The sequence below is a fragment of the Microchirus variegatus genome, assembly GCF_963457635.1.
Source record: "Microchirus variegatus genome assembly, chromosome: 7".
Lineage (NCBI taxonomy): Eukaryota > Metazoa > Chordata > Actinopteri > Pleuronectiformes > Soleidae > Microchirus > Microchirus variegatus.
Window position 1 is genome coordinate 31,778,540 of NC_139808.1, and position 15,558 is coordinate 31,794,097.

Consider the following 15,558-nt stretch of genomic DNA (forward strand, 5'->3'; position numbering starts at 1 on the left):
GAAAGCTGTGAGATTAGAGCGAGTACGTGTCGCCCATTAATCAAGTGTTGACAGGGAAGGAGAATAGAAAGTGAGCGGCTGCCTGTCGAGCTGACTGTGTCAGACTCTGAGAGCTGATCCAGGATCACACGGCTGATACAGACACCACTGAGCTACTTCCTGTTTGGTGATGGACTTTGTGAATGAGTGAGGAGTCGATATGGATCAGTTACTACACAGAAACACAACTTTTACCTTTTTGTTCTTTAAGTCAGTGTTTCCTAATCCTGGTCCTGAGGGAACTCTGCAATGCCATGTTTTACATGTTGCCCTGTTCCAAAAAACACAATTTTTTTTTAAATATGTATTTCAACTTGTGTCAATTTTTTTTCCATAAAACTTAAAGCGGAACTAGACCGGAAGTTCCTATTATCGCTGTTTTTTTGGTGTGTATCTGCGTCATTACCTTGTTTAAGAAGCCCTGACGGTTCGAAACAAACAGTTCAGCCATTGCTGAGAAAGTTGTGTTTTATTGTAATCTCGGGGCTCAACGAGATCACTGAAAATCCCGTTAACGTTACGTAAACAGTGGTTCTCCTGAACAGCAGATCGTCCTGCTCCGGGCACTAGTCCGGGCACATCCGGTTGCGTACATTGAACCGCAGAAGAAGAATAACGTCCGTTGTGGAGGTGTTTCACGAGCAACAGTGTCTTCTGACTCTGACTCTGGTTTAAAGTCATAAAGGGACTGCGGCGGGGAGTCGTGAAGAAGCTATTTTTAAACACTGTTAAAACAATGTTTTGATAATGAGGAGCAGTGCATCCACCGCTCCAGAGGGGGAGCTGTGCTTCTGAGAGCTGACGTGATAGATTACGTCACTTCCAGATACCTGGCCAATCACAACACAGGTGGGAAGGCTCTACGCTGGCTGGCCAATCACAACACACTCTGTCTTCTCTGGCGAGATTCATGGCTAAAAATAGCGCGACTGACGAGCGATTCGAAAAGGACAGATTTCAATCGGCTCGTTTACATCAACTAGGAGGATTTTGACCATAAAACAACTAAATATATGTAAGTAGACCTCCATAACTCACATATATGTGCAACAGGACCACTCTATGTGACCTTTAATGTTTCAACTTTTGTCTTATTAATAATAAATATATATATATCATTTTCAAATTATTTTCAAATGTATTTTCTTCAAATATTTAATATTTTTTGGGGGGAAAAAGTTGGAAAAAAAATGTGGGATTTTTTTTACAAAATTTGAAACAAAATTTTTGAATGTTTTTTTTTTTACAAAAATGTAAATTTAACATTAACAAAAAAAGGAAATTGACAAACGTTGAAAACGACAAGTTGAAATATAATTTTTTTTTTACGTTGTTGAAACATTTTTTTTTTAATTTGACAAAAATTTCAATTCAATAATTTTATCTAAAAAAAAAATCAAGTTTTCCTTGTGAACAAACTATCTTTTAATTGAAACTTTATTTTTGAAGTATACATGATACAAGAATAAGTAGAAGACGATGACACAGTGAACAGTGTTTTATGACTCTCTGAACTCTGGTTCTTTGAGGATAATCAGATTCTTCTTTGAATGGACCCTTTGTCTTTAGTGTTGTACGTCGACCTTTTGTAAAACAATCTTTTTTTTGAGTCGTTTCTCTGTTGGACTTTGTTCATGTTTAGATATAAATCAGTGAACTTTAGTGACCTGGTTACTGCTCAGCTGTTCTTACAGAGCGTTACTGAACGTACAACATCTAACTGCTTTAAGTCGTCTGTCTCTTGGCAAAACTTAGCTGTGCAATGTTTAAATTAGTGCTGCGGCGCGTTAACACGTTAGCTGCGGTTAACGGCATCAGCGTTTCCGTGACGACTGAGCGGAAAAAGACGCGCGCGTCGTTATGTTTACGTGACTCCCGATTGTTAAAATGCTGCTCTTTTCTTTTAATAAACAGACTGCTCCAGTTCCACTGTAGGCGGCGCGAACGGCGCTAAACGAGCTAATGCAGCTTACGTCGCTAACTGGTAGACGCTGCCTGGACTCTGGTGTCGCGGCACGTAAACATGACGTCACTCGCGTCTTTATCCGGTCAGTCGTCGTGCGCTAACGTGCGTTAACGTGTGCTAACCTAGTGCCCAGCACTGATTTAAATTGAATTCAAATCAAGCTTTGGTGACGAGGTGTCATCAATCACTGTCCTTTAGCCCAGTGGTTCCCAAACACTGGTTCAGGACCTACAGATGGATCATTAGAGCGTTTTCTAATGCGTTTTCCCAGTCGTTGAGTTAAGATTTACGAGTCTGTGTTTAAATGACATGCGTAAAATAACATTTATGCATTTCTACACTGACTAAACTCCCTCTTTGTGTCTTTATCTGTTTTATATTGGCTGAAATGTGTCACTATAACGGTCCGAGGAAGAGACTTTGAATTGACTTTTACTGCGAGTGAGAATACAGTTTGTTGTGGTTCGACAACATGTGGTTGCTATGGCGGCGGTGACCGCCAAATACGTTATTGTGCAACAAAATACAGTCTCAGTGACGGAAGACGGCTCTGCAAATGCCCAGCGTGACTTAGATCAGAACAAAAGGCACATTTTAAGGATGAACTTTATCAGGACGTGAGTTTTGCTTCGGTCTTTTTCATGTTTTTGTGGACGTGTTTAAAAAAGTAGCTGTGTTTGTGTCAGAGCTGCTCAGACGACTCCATGTGGATGAACGGAGGCGTCTGCCTGTGTGGACATGTTTTACTGGTAACTGGTGACACAGGCCCTGCCCCAGTGCATGCTGGGAATGTGTTTGGCGCCGTGCCCGGCTGTCGTAAAAAAAGGACGCGGGCCTCTCCCTGTGTTTGAGAAATCCCAGGGTGAGGTCATGGATTAGCTGCACAGATATTTATACGCTGTGGTGGACGTTTGAGCCAAAGTCGCTCTGAATTTGTTTTATTTTCATTTTTCTGTCGTCTGCGCGTTCAGACGTGACGAGACACGACGGTCCGTGTGAGTTTTCTTCTCCTCATGCAACGATGAAAATCAATATTTAACACGTAAATTCATATTTGATGAGTCGTTCACGTACGTGTTCCTCTTCTGTGAGCTCTGAATCACAACAGTTTGTCTCTGTGGAGGAATCAGAACTGTGGCCGTGGTCTTTAACACACACACACACACACACACACACACACACACACACACACACACACACACACACACACACACACACACACCTCAATATAAACAACTAAAGACAATAAAAGAGCTGGGGGAACGCAAATCAGGAAACACCAGAAAAAATAACTTCCTTAAAATAAGAAATGCAGTTATCATTTTTATCTTTATCTTTTTTCATCCCACTCTTGTGTGTGGGGTCAGCAAATGTATTAAATCTGATTAAATAAATGCATCTAACCATTGATAAATAAATAACTTTAAAAACTAAATGCAACATCCATAAAGTAGTTATTTATAAGGGCTGCAGTGATTAATCAATGAATTGATTCATAGTCTAATTAAATTCACTACTAATTTAATAATTATAACCCTTTTTTCTGTTTTTCTTAGCTCCAGAAAACAAGAAATTAAAATTTTCTGACATTTTCTGGACCCAACGACTCAGCTATGAGAATCTGTTATTTTCAGCCCTAAAATGACGTTAACCTGCTGAAATCAAAATAAAAAATGTGAAGTAAATGTACAGCGCGTGCATTAAAATCACAGCTACTTCCTGTCGTCTTACCTTAAAACTCAGAGTTTATTTTAAAGGCAGCAGCGTTTGTTCTCTTCGCTCTGAGTTAATTCCCTTCAGAACATGTTTTGATGTTGGTGCAAATAATCTACATGAGCTGATGATGACTGCCAACCAAAGTTAGGGTTAATCCCAGCTCTCTGTGTGTGTGTGTGTGTGTGTCTGTCTGTCTGTCTGTCTGTCTGTCTGTCTGTCTGTCTGTCTGTCTGTCTGTCTGTCTGTCTGTCTGTCTGTCTGTGTCTGTGTCTGTGTCTGTGTGTTGCCTAAAGTGTTTGATATCCATGCAGCTGTAAAGTCTTTTAGCTTGTTTTCTGGTGCGTCTGTTAGCGTTGGTGTGGACTGAAGTCGACTGATTATGGATCTTTTTAAAGTTCTGATACGAGCAACAACCAGAGAGATTTTGTAGCATTGGTGCAAATTCGCCAAACGTTCGTCACGTTCAATCCAAAATGGCGGCCTTCCTGTAGGATTCACAGGACACTTGTCACTGACTTTTATTTACGACCCGACCTAATTACCGTACCAAGTTTCGTTCATGTATGTTAAACCCGACAGGAGACGACCTACTAGCACTTTTTTGCATCATTTTAGCCCCTCCCACTTCCAGTTTCTGTTTTTATCCTTTGTATTCATGGCTGATTTACTTTATGCACAACTTTTCACAAACATAAAGTGTGTTTGAATCATTTTCCGTTGATAAAATGCTTGAAGATGTGCCTGTTTGCTAACTGCAGCGCATGAGAGCAAATGGAAGTGATGCAGGACTCAGTCAGGGCTATGAGATGCATTCAAAGACCCCGATAAATGTCATCACAGAGCTTAAAGTTGGCGTTCAAAGATGTTCTGTTAGTCACAGTTTTCTTTGTAAATCAAGTGAGTCATCGAATACTCACATCTGTCCCCAGTTTGAAGCATAAAAACAACAAATTAATCAGCCGATATCCTCTGACTCTGAAATGATACGGTTTTAATGATGTCTTTGTTTTATGGAGCAAATAAACCAGAAAATATTCACATTTAAGAAGCTGAAAAAGCACACAAACTGGTTCTAATTATTAACTGTATAAAAAACAGTTGATACTTCATGTAGTCATGAATTAATAATGGATTCATCATTCATCCTAAAATGAAAAGTAGATAATTTACCCTTTAACAAATGTTTTTGTTATTAATCTTGAGGAGAAATCACGTCATATTCACACGTTAGCCTCTACATGAGGGGCGGAGCTTCTTCTTCTTCAGAGGCGGTGGGTCGATGCTGATTGGTTGTAAACTGTTGACCTCCAGTGTCTTAATGACCTTGTTTGGTTTTCGTAGCTTTGTCGTCTCTGGGTGAAAAATGGACCGGATCCTCCTGAGATCCATCTGGGTTAATGTGTGCAAAATGAATCCGCTGAAACGGATCTGGAGCGGCAGCTATGGCTGACCTCTGACCTCTGACCTCTGAGCAGCAGAGCAGGACTCTTCCTCTCTCCCTGTGGGAATCGTTAAAGCTTCGCCGCTTTATTGTCTTATCGTTTCTTGTCACGTTAATTGAGGTGAAGTGTTAAAGTGGCTCCTCCCCCTTTTATCGGTCTGTAAACCAACTGATATTATCTATTGATCTGGTGCTTTAACACCACTGTTATCACTTATTTCATTGACTAACCGTGAAAACAGCTGCATTTAGCCACGATTGTTGTCATTATCAAAGAAATGGGAGATAAATATTCAGTTTACGGTCATTGATGATCAAAATAGCCAAACATTTTTCACTTGTTTCAGTGCTAGATGATAGTTTTGCTGCAGAATTCTCACAAGAAGTGAATCGGCCACAGAGCTGCTGCTGCTAATGCTAATGCTAATGCTGCAGGTAAAAAATGACGAAGTTGAAACAAAATATTTGAAAGAAATTGACAAAAATTTAAAAAAAATTGTTTTTAAAAAGACAAAAGTTGAAACAAAATATTTGGAAACATTTTTTAATATGAAATTAAAGTTGAAACATGTATTGTTTTGAAACTTTTTTGAAACAAAAGTTGAAACAACAAATGTTAGTTATATAAATGAGTTTTTTGGAGCAGGGCAATATGTAAAACATGGCAGGGCAGAGTTCTCTGAGGATCCGGGTTCATAAACACTGTGTTTGAGTTTAACCACATGTAATGAGCTGCCAGTGAAGAGGAACAGCAGCAGCAGCAGGAGGATGATGATGATGATGATGATGATGATGATGATGATGGCTGTTTGTGTTGAGAGTGAGAAAAGAAGAAACTGTGATTTATTTTCCTTCTTCTGTGTGTTTGTGAGATGAATAATGTGTGAATGTGTGAGACGCAGAGAGTGGGAGATGTGAGTGTGTGACCTTTTATTTGACAGGTGTGTGTGTGTGTGATAAGAGTGTGTGTGTGTGTGTGTGCGTGTGTCATGTGACTGCAGTCTTTAATGCACATTTAAACGGTAAAAAGGTAAACACTGGTGTTCATGTGTCGCTGTGGAGCTCATGTTGTTCTCAGGTTGTTTGAACTGAATATTTCCTGGTTTACTTTTTGCTCCGTAGAACAAATAAATCATTAAAACTGAATCATTTTGTGTTTGAGGACAAAAACAAACATAATTTCCAGATTAGGGATCAGTTAATTTAGTGAATATCAGCTCCATTTTGATCAGATTAAAGGAAAAACCTGTGCTGGTCAAAGTTAAGTACGTATACAGACTGTAAACGTTAAACTCTAGATGAGGCGTTTACAGATGTGAGGATTTAGTTTTGTGCCTTTTACATTTCCGTCAAAAACACTGGTGTTAATAAACGTGTTAAAGATGAGTTAAAGGATTAAAGTGGATCAAATAAAGACGATAATAAGCCTCTCTATAATAGGACTCCTCTAAGCCCCGCCCCCTCAGGGCTTTGTCAGGTCCTTAAAGGTTTGTGTGTTTAAGGAAAATGGAAAAGCAGGTGATTTCACTGCCGTCACCACACACACATTCACTGGATTAATAGAACAAGGTCACACATTAATAATAATCATCTTCTTCTTCTGTGTCGTTTGTGTGAAAGAAACATTTTTTAATTCTTCAATAACCTTGAATTTAGCGGCCAAGGTCACACACACACACACACAGTAGCTGTTTTCACGCTTACACTCCTTTATTGTAGAGTCACAAATCCACAGTTTTAATACATAGATATTACTTGTGGAAGATTGAAAGTGGGAGGGGCTTAATTAAATCAGGAAAATGCTTATAATGTGATTTTTTTGTCATGTTTCACAATCTATTATTATTTAACAGTTGATTCATCTGTAGATTCTTTTATTGATTATAATATTATAATTATTGATTAGTTTTTTTCATAGTTTGCACTAATATAAACGCATGTTTATGACGCTAAATGCATCTACAGGTAATAATTACAGACATAATCTGTAATCTAACGACTAATTAAACCACTAAACAAGTTTATATCCACTTTAATGTTGATTTAATGTCATATTAGTATAATAACATAGTTCATTGAGGACCAGAGGTTTGAAACTTTAATACCATTTTAGGCTGAATGGCCATTTTTGGCGGTTTGTGTTTGTTTTATTCGCCTCTGATGAACGACTCTTTGTTTCTCCTGTTGTTCAGATTAGGATTGAATGATTTAGTGGATGTTGGTGTTTCTCAGATGTTCACATCATGACCAGCGTCAGTATTTCACAGCGTTCTCTGACCGTTTCTGCACCAAATAAACTCATCATCACATTATAAGTGGACAAAAACATCACAGTTTTCTCCCGTAAAGTGAATTTTTCTGACATTTTAAGTCCAAAATAATTGAGACGTCGTCTCTGGAGAAGTTAATAACACAGTAATATGTTGAATTTTTATATTTCTTGCAGAGAAACACTGAGTACATGCAGCAGAAAAAAAGTGTTTGTTTTTGTTTGAAGAGCTCAGCCTTGGGCATCTGTGTGTGTGTGTGTGTGTGTTAGTGTGTGTGTGTGTGTGTGTGTGTGTAGTGTGTGTGTCTTTACAGTACATCACAGTGATAGGTCCTAACCTCACATTTCCCTTCAGAATGAAGCCTCTGGAGGATCAGGCTTTTAGACGAGCTCAGTTTTACACCAGGTCGAGGTCGTAAATCTGTGTGTATTTACTACATGAAGCTCTGAGAGTTAAACACACACACACACACACACACACACACACACACACACACACACACACACACAGCAGGGGGTCAGAGCTGCACACACCTGATAACACTCCTGAGACAGAAGTGATGAGGAAAACCATGTGAAAGCCACGAAGAGCTGAGAGAGAAGGTGACGTGAGGAAGTTGTTTAAAGTTTGCAGCGAACACACACACACACACACACTGAACTCTGCGGCGTTAGATTAGTGTCTGCGTTAGAGGGGTAAATGCAGAGTTTGCTGCTGTGCTCTCAGGAGGACGCAGAGGACGCCCACGTCTTCAGGCGTCCGTCCACCAAACTGTCTGAGGTCGACGAGGATAAATTGAGAATCAGAAAACGCTGCATTGTTGGATTTCCGCATCAAAATACGAGACGGTTCAGGTGTTTGTTTTTGAAGTGTCGTCGAATGGGGTTTAGGTTTGTATTCAGTGCTGAAGGCGTCACACGTTCAAGTGAAAACACAAGACGGCAAATGTCAGTTTGGTCAATTATGTTCACATTAAGAGTAAAATAAAGCTGATTATAAGCTTTTTCAGCTTTTAAATGTGAATATTTTCACGTTTCTGTCATTTTTCAGCTTCTTAAATGCGAATATTTTCACGTTTCTGTCATTTTTCAGCTTCTTAAATGTGAATATTTTCACGTTTCTGTCATTTTTCAGCTTCTTAAAGCTTCTTCAGCTTCTATTTATCTTTTCTTCTCTATAAAACAACTTTTGCTGACAGGGAAACTAAATGTCCACTCTCCCACACCAAACCCCATAGAGAAAGCCAGTGATTTTAGCTCACAGGGACACGGGAGCTAGCTGCTGGTCTACTGCTGCCTCGTGTGGTCACTTTGTGTCACTAAAATACGTTAAAATTAAGAATTTTGAAAGCTGAATTTTAGAAAATAAGTCATTTTAAATTACTCGTCAAGGCAGCAGTGGATCAACAACTCCTGTGAACTCCTGTGTGCTGTGATGTTAAAAATCACTGATTTTCTCTATGGACTTTGGTGTGGCAGAGTGAGTGGTTTCCTGCCTCACAGTGAAGATAAAGACGTGATATTTTCGCCTCCTGCTGGCATGAAGGTTTTAAACATTGACTAAAACTCCAGTGTTGAAGTTAAACCTGTGATTTAACCTGACCTCGTAAAAACACTTTATGAATCCACGCTCACAGGTGAGTAATAAAGTTTTAGGTTCTCAGTCACTGATGCTGCTCACTGCTGTGTTTTATCACGGCATGTATTTAAATAAATAAATAAATAGTCAGCTCTTTTATTCGATCTGTTTGTCTTGTGGCTAAAACGCTATAAAACTGAGGAAGTGGAGAATAAAGTAGATTAAATGATGCACTGGCTCGCCTCGTTCTCCTCAGTATAAACGTGATGACATCCTGGTATTTCAGCTAAACACACACACGTTTATATTCTAACGTGGAGGCAGAGAAAGTGACTGCTGAAGAAGAAGAAGAAGAAGCGTCGTTTGTTTTACCTGCCAGTGAATAAATTGCTAAACCGTGTCTCTGGAAATTCATTTTTGCCAAACGCCTGGGCCTCGAGCCAAGACTGAGAGGACAATGGTTTGTGTCTTTGTTTGTTCTTCTTTTTGTGCTTACATTAAAGCCCTGGAAACACCAGTGTATAAGCTTTAGATGATGTGAGTTCTGTTCAGCAGCAGCTTTAGCAGCTTTAGCGTTAGCAGCAGCTTTAGCGTTAGCAGCAGCGTGAGCGAGGCCACACGGCTGCTGCTGCAGCTGAACACCATTAGAGAAGTTTTATTAAATGCTTCCTCCTCTCCAGAGACCTGGAATGATGTTTGGCACGAAGGTTGGAGGAGGACGGGGAGGAGAGAGGAGGGAGGAGAGAGGAGAGGAGGAGAGGAGAGGAGGAGAGCGGTGATTAAATGGCTTTTTGATGCTGATGCATGAGGACGCTCCCATTGGTTGTTATCTTTCCCTGCACTTAGTGTAATGTGAGGATGCATGGATTCAGACACGTTTTACTGTTTGTACGTGAGAAATGTTCCATTTTTAATCTATGACTAAATTAACTGGCAACTATTTAGATCATTGATTCATTGGTTTGAGTGATGGTGTGATTTATTAAGAAGAAGCTTTAAGCTTCTTAAATGTGAATATTTTCACGTTTCTGTCATTTTTCAGCTTCTTAAATGTGAATATTTTCACGTTTCTGTCATTTTTCAGCTTCTTAAATGTGAATATTTTCACGTTTCTGTCATTTTTCAGCTTCTTAAATGTGAATATTTTCACGTTTCTGTCATTTCTCAGCTTCTTAAATGTGAATTTATTTGTATTTTTCACTTTTTCTTTTTTGGATTATGTAACAGTTGATTCATTTGTAGATTATTTTATCGATTATTAGTTTTGGTCCAATAAATTGTAAAACATGATTCATGTGTTTACACGGAGCAAAGAAACCAGAAAATACTTAAATATTATATTATTATTATATTAATATGATACTTTTATAATAATTAGTATTTTTCATAGTTTACAGTAATATAACCACGTGTTTATATACGTGTAAATTAAGGTAACAATAACAGACAGAATCTGAAATCTAACGATCAAGTTTATATCCACTTAAGTGTTGATTTAATGTCATATTAGTATAAAAATATAGTTAATTGAGGACATTTTTAATGACTTCATTTCTCTTGTAGATGCACGTTTATATATATATTTTTAACTGAATATTTCAGTTTAAATTTAAAAGCCTCTGAAGAAGCTGTTTCTTTCTTTGTCGAACGCTCTGAGCTGCAGAATTACCCAGCAGCAACAGCAGCTTCAGCATCAGCAGCAGCAGAATTATCAGCAGCAGCAGTAATAACAGCAGCAGCAGCAGCAATCGTGTCCACCAGCGTTTCCATCCAAAGCCGATTATTAGCTGCTATTTTCTGCTTCCTGCTTTGAAGTCGGATCACAACTCCTGACTCTGAGGATAAATGGATTCTACACAAAATAATCCAGAGTTTCTCTAAACCACAGTTCTCTGAGCTGAAGCTGCTGCTGTTTCTGCTGCTGCTGATATTGATCTCTGGTTCTGTGTGTGTGTGTGTGACAGTTTTCCCGCTGACGTCACGTTCAATGGAAACGCGAGCGTTGAGCTTCCTGCTCGATGCTCAGAGCGGTTAACGCCTGAGTGCGTGACCTTTGACCTCTGCGCCCGTCCGTCTGCGAGGAGTAATAAGACGGCGCTGTCGGCGTCTGAAAGTCACGCTGCTACACGTGTTTTCATTTACTCCGCGTAATATATAATATAATAGATATTTCAAAATAAGAGCGCTTAAAAAGTCTTAGTACAAATGCATACAATCTGATAAGTATATCAAAAACTTAAAATGACCTGACGACACAATCTGTGTTTTGTCGTTTTTTATTTCACTCATTTCCAGAGATAAATAATGTGTGATTTCATCATCAGACTCTGGATCTGAGACAATAAAAGCCCTGTGCTGCTCGTCACTGTCTTCCTGTCAATTATAATCATAAGTTTTATGGACGAAAGACACAAAAATACAAGGAAATGGGTCAAATTTAATGTGTATTAAACAATCACAGCAGCCTGGTCAGTGTTGAACTGTTCAGTTTTCTTTTAAATCTGAATATTGTTCTGCTTCCTTTGCTCCGTAAAACAAAGAAATCACTAACGTTGATCAATATTGGTTTGACAAATGCTTTCCACTCATAATTAATCAGTGAGGTTTGGTTTTTGTTGATTTTTCAAGACCTGAATTCGTCGCTCTGAACATAAAGAAGCTGCTTTTAGTCGTTTTCTTGTTTCGGTGTGGATCAGAACCTTTTCTTTATGTTGAGTTTTCTTTTATTTTCACTTCTTCTTGTGAGTGTTTGTGCGCTGCAGCGTGAACTGAAGTCACTGAGTGTAAAGACTCGACCTTTTGCTGTTACACCAGGGTCAATGTGAATTATTACATTTCCTCACTCTAACGCCTTCACGCCGGCAGGTGTGTGTCTGTGTGTGTGTGTTTCTGTGTGTCTGTGTGTGTGTGTTTCTGTGTGTCTGTGTGTGTGTGTTTCTGTGTGTCTGTGTGCGACTGCGCTGATGAAACATCGACTTTTTCCCTTCATCCCTTGTATTGGATCCAGCTCGTGTGTGACCTTTGACCTCCTCACATGAGCGATCTAGAGCGAGGGAGTGACGGACGCTCGTTCACTTTTAACCACATGTGATAAAAACCACCGGCGTGTGTGTCTGTGTGTGTCTGTGTGTGTCTGTGGTGTGTGTATGTGAGAGACAGGATGTATTTGTGGTAAGTGTGGTCACACTGACGCGGCTGTCGCGGTTGTTCTGTGGTAGTTAGAGAAGCTCTGTGACAGCGTGCACCTGTGAACACACACACACACACACACACACACACACACACACACACAGAGAGAACATTACATCCTGCTCTTTAACCTCTCCTCTCAAACTCTTCCCTGTGGACTTCCTGGTCACAGAGAGGAGATACTTGACTGTGTGTGTGTGTGTGTGTGTGTGTGTGTGTGTGTGTGTGTGTGTGTGTGCGGCCTGTGGCTGAACATTAGACCTCCTCATCCTCCTCTTCCTCCTCTTCCTCCTCTTCCTCCTCCTCCTTCCATCAGTGTCTGTCCTCTTTTTTGTCCTGCTTGATGAAGCAGGAAGTCAAACATCTTTCCTCCTCACGGCCCCTCCCACTGAGCAAACTCTGCTCTTTGTCCCTCACACACACACACACACACACACACACACACACACACACACACACACACACACACACACACACACTCTCTTACAGTGGGCGACTTAGAGTTGTCACACAGTGATGTGGAAAAGTGCTGAGGCGAGATAATAAAAACTGAGAGACGCCATGTGACCGTCTCTCACACCATCTTCATCTCTCACTCCTGTCCCGTCCTCCTCCTCCTCCTCCGCTGTGTGTGTGTGCGTGTACGTGTGCATGTGTTTGTGTGTGTGTGTGTGTGTCTGTGTGTGTGTGTTCTGTCTAATAGTAACTAACCTGAGGGATGGACAGACGAGGACAGTTTGAATCAGGCCAGGGGGCAACGACTCTCTTTTGATAGTGTGTGTGTGTGTCTGTCTGTCTGTCTGTGTGTGTGTATGTGCGCAAAAATGAATTACCATGACACAGTGTGTGTGTGTGTGTGTGTGTGTCTTGGGGCAGCTTCTGCAAAGAGTGTAAAGGGTGAGAGAGAAGCTAGTGCTCAGCCACCTGTCTGCAAGGCAGTCATCTGTGTGCGTGTGCGTGTGCGTGCGTGCGTGCGTGTCCTGTGGCTGTTTGAACAGTCCACTCTTCCATGACTTTGCCTTGTAAAGCCCTTATGTTGCCCTTCTCTCTCTTTTCTTTTATCTCTCTCCTCGTCGCCGCCTCCAGGCGAGCACGTGCGCGTGAAACAGACGAGTGAATATAAAGCAAGTGACCACGACAAAAAAAAAAAAATATAAGTAGAAAACCATGAGCCATGAAACACGTCGACAATGTTTCCTTCCGTCTGTTGTTCTCACACCTGAATCATAATAACATCTTTGTTTACATATCACTGTTCGACACACGCTCACAAAGTGATTCACACGTTAAAGATATAAAAGTTTAAAGAGCACGTATGTAAGAACAACACACTCAAGGTGTCATCACTGTGTGAAACATTGTGTGTTTTTTAAAAGGTGCAGCGTTGTTTCTCAGTGTGTCGTTGAAACAATGTAACCTTCAGCTAGCATCACGTGTAGCCTTCAGTTAGCATCACGTGTAGCCTTCAGCTAGCATCACGTGTAGCCTTCAGCTAGCATCACGTGTAGCCTTCAGCTAGCATCACGTGTAGCCTTCAGCTAGCATCACGTGTAGCCTTCCGTTAGCATCACGTGTAGCCTTCCGTTAGCATCACGTGTAGCCTTCCGTTAGCATCACGTGTAGCCTTCAGCTAGCATCACGTGTAGCCTTCAGCAAGCATCACATGTAGCCTTCAGCTAGCATCACGTGTAGCCTTCAGCTAGCATCACGTGTAGCCTTCAGTTAGCATCACGTGTAGCCTTCAGCGAGCATTATGTGTGGCCTTCAGCAAGCATCACATGTAGCCTTCAGCTAGCATCACATGTAGCTTTCAGCAAGCATCACATGTAGCCTTCAGATAGCATCACATGTAGCCTTCAGATAGCATCACATGTTGCCTTCAGCAGGCATCACGTGTAGTCTTCAGCAAGCATCACGTGTAGTCTTCAGCAAGCATCACGTGTAGCCTTCAGCAAGCATCACGTGTAGCCTTCAGCAAGCATTATGTGTGGCCTTCAGCTAGCATTGCATGTGGCCTTCAGCTAGCATCACATGCAGCCTTCAGTTAGCATCACATGTAGCCTTCAGCAAGCATTATGTGTGGCCTTCAGCTAGATTGCATGTGTCTTTCAGCTAGCATCGCATGTGGCCTTCAGCTAGCATCACATGTAGCCTTCAGCAAGCATCACATGAAGCCTTCAGCAAGCATCACATGAAGCCTTCAGCTAGCATCACATGTAGCCTTCAGTTAGCATCACATGTAGCCTTCAGTTAGCATCGAAGCTCAAGGCATGTTCACGGCAGCTTCGTAAAAGGCCTCATTCAGACAAAACGGACGTGAATAATGATAGAAATTGAAGTAGAATTGTCTTGATTAGCTGCCAGTTGAGAATAATCTCACCTGGATTATGAACAAAGAGGAGAAATGTGCAGTCGTCCTTTAACAGCTGACTATAATAATGTCCTCATGTCTGTCCTCCTGAGAGACGCTCTGACCTCACTGCAGCAACACACACACACACACACACACACAGTGATGATGATGTCGTGGCTTTGTTGAAGGTCTCTGAGGACGTTCAGTCGGCCATGTTGGAGAACATGAGGTCCTCTCTCCTTCTCTTCCTCCTCCTCTCTTCATCTCCTCCCTCTCAACTCTCTCCTTAATCCCATCTTCCTCAGTCACGCCTCATCTTTCCCTCTCTCATCCTCTTTCATCCTCTTCGTCTCTCTTTCTACCATCAACCTCATCTTCCTCCCTCTTCCTCCTCCTTTCATCCTGTCTTCCTCTCCAGCTGGTCATCTCCTCCTCATCATCTCCTCCTCCTCTTCCTCTTCCTCCTCTCTGGTGTCATCACTTAGAGAACCAAAAATAAAGTCTCTGAGTGTTGAGCACTGACTCATTCACTCACACCACACCATGTGTGTGTGTGTGTGTGATATTTTTGTCTTTATTTGGGTTAAAGTCAAGATTAAGTGGATTATTATTGTATGAGATGAGAATCAGATTAATGGAGACAAAACAAATGAAACATGACAGATTTCACTCTGTAAACTCTCATTATTTGACATTTCAAGTCACTTTGTCAATGATCATTTCTGTCTGAATGTTTTCCAGATATCTAACGTCACTGATTATTAGTCTAAGTGATCAGGACATCATCCTGAGGCACTTTTTATTATTATTTTATAAAGAAAAGCCTTAGATTTGGATGATTTAACAGATTGTGACTGTAAAACTAAACCTTATCGTTCTCCAAGAAGTCGTTCTTTATTCTCTTGATTGATTGTTGTTTCTGTGTTTGTGTTAAAATGTCATTTATTAGACCTGGACCAGTCTCCTCCTCTGGTGTTAAATATATATAAATATATAAATATGTAAA

The 15,558-nt window shown here is 40.7% G+C and overlaps 1 protein-coding gene across 3 annotated transcripts in view; it reads left to right on the top strand.

The window, feature by feature from the left end:
- Window positions 1-15,558, top strand: part of arhgap5 (Rho GTPase activating protein 5) — a gene marked incomplete at both ends in the record, with an annotated part of 32,964 nt that overhangs the window by 7,060 nt on the left and 10,346 nt on the right. The window lies entirely within an intron of this gene.